The sequence below is a fragment of the Arachis ipaensis genome, chromosome B09, assembly GCF_000816755.2.
Source record: "Arachis ipaensis cultivar K30076 chromosome B09, Araip1.1, whole genome shotgun sequence".
Taxonomy (NCBI): domain Eukaryota; kingdom Viridiplantae; phylum Streptophyta; class Magnoliopsida; order Fabales; family Fabaceae; genus Arachis; species Arachis ipaensis.
Window position 1 is genome coordinate 135,590,822 of NC_029793.2, and position 2,233 is coordinate 135,593,054.

The 2,233-nt window shown below is 29.5% G+C and overlaps 1 long non-coding RNA gene across 1 annotated transcript; it reads right to left on the reverse strand.

Moving 5' to 3' along the window:
- LOC107616863 lies at positions 1,094-2,233 on the reverse strand. Its single transcript, XR_001614674.2, has 2 exons — positions 1,903-2,233; positions 1,094-1,772 (listed from the first exon to the last, which is right to left on the reverse strand). It is a non-coding gene; the product is annotated as an uncharacterized LOC107616863 (long non-coding RNA).

Sequence of the window (2,233 nt, forward strand, 5' to 3'; positions counted from 1 at the left end):
TATACTAAAAAAAAAATATTACTGATACACTAAATTTTAAAGTCTTTCTTGCTGCACAAAATAATAGTCCTCTGTTTCCTTTGTATAATTTATTTTTATTCAAGAACCAACTTTTCACAATACCTAATAAATTTATATTATTGTTGTTGTTACGGCTACTAACTTTGAAAAATTTTATCATCTTTCATTAATTTCTTGGTTCCAATTTGGATGTTAGAAATTTTTACAAATTTAAATTTGTGTACACCTTGTTAATATGTTAAAAATCTTTAGTTACTCTTATTTACTGAGCTTAAAAATTTTACCGTGTATCATTGTTAGGGTCAGACCAATTTATCGAGATCAAAGTGTTCTTTTTGTGAACTCATTATTGCCACGTATTAAAGACTCATTAGAAATTATATCTTAACCACTATATCCATCAGATTTATTTGCCCATCACAAACGTTACCTATGTAAAATAGACTCACATCAGACTCATATTTGGCCATCAAATACTCCTGTTTGTCGTCAGGATACAAAAACAAAAACATACATGTCATTTTAAGTTCTAATATAACTATTTACATAAAAATATATTGGTGTCGAAATAATAATTAACAATTATGAAATATTTGATATCTTAGCTTGAAGACTTTAACTGAATTGCTTAACAAGTATCCACGTCTAATAAGATTATTAATTAGAGAAACTCTTAGGAGTTAGAAATTAGTTATTTTTAGTAATTAATTTTGATTTTTATTTGATCAGTATAAATATTAAATTGACTATAATAAATAAATTTTACTAATTTATATATATAAATTTTTAAAAATATGAATATAAATAGTATTAATTTATGTAAGAAGACAAGACTAGAACAACCTTAAATATAAAAAATACTTAACTACCTTAACTACATAAATTGAGCTTTCAAAGTCATAAAAAGAGAGGTGAAAGAGTCCGTTGTTGGGTAATTATAGTAATTAGGTTGAATTACGAGATAAAATTCTAGTAAATATAGATATAAATTATATATTTTTTGTGTATAAAAAAAATTTGTAAATATAAATATAAATTATTGCTAATCAAATATTTACCAAAAATAATAATATTTACTGATAATGTAGTATTATTCTATTAACCAATTAATTTTTCGTAAACAACTAACATACATATATATTACAACATTTCATTATAGTCAAAATCATCTATATAAGATTTGCATACCTATGTCATAATGCTTTGCTAACAAATATTAAGAGAACAAATAGAGGTCTTATCGATAACGGGAGTTGTCCGAGATACATTACTCAGAAAGAAAGCTTGCTTTATGTGCTGAGGAATTGTCCTTTTGTCCGAAATATCTGGATTAGCAGCTCAAATAATAGAGATCTTCAGGACCAGTTTTTCAACCAAACCTTCCAAGAATGGCTTCACAAAAACCTAAACAAAGTCTCTCGAACCAATAATAATGGAACTTCATGACCCACTTTCTTTCTTACCACTTGCAATCTTATTTAGAAAAGGAGAAATGAAATTAATTTTCAAATAGAAAAACACTCCATACCAGCTAGTTATTCCTGAGATTAGGGGTATAATTAACTAGAAATTACCAAGAAGTTCTGGAACTTACGGAAAAGAACTCAAGAACCTTACAAGTGTCGTACTCAATTCTGGTTGGGTGAACTCCGTCGGAGGAAAGCTGGTGCAAAATAAACGATGGTTCGATCCTTTAGGATAGGAATTCCGGCTCTTGTGGCGATTTAATCAGAGACTCGAATGGCATAATCCTGGCAGAATTTATAATGAACATTGAAAAAGTGACAATCACAGTTGCAGAACTTTGGGCAATCTATATAAATCTCAAAATTGCAATCGAAATGGGTTTCACCAAGGTAAAGATGGAGAGACAGACTCTACCTGTGCAGTGAAATTACTGCAGAATAGCTCGAACACCCTCCATGATTGTACCACACTCATCTGAGCCATCAAAAAATTACAAGCGATTCCAGAACTGGAAGGAGGCCAATTTCAGGGCCAACGCGCTTACAAAGCATGCCCATGGCCTCAGGCTGGGGATCCACCGTTTTTCTACTACTACTCCTTTTCTTGCTCCTTTCTTAGATGCAGATAAAAGATATTATTTTTACTAGAATATTAAATACTTAGTTTAATTTTTTTTTAGGCTTTACGCTTTAGGCCCCTTCATAATAAAAAAAAATAAATTAATATAACAAAAATTAGCCAAAGG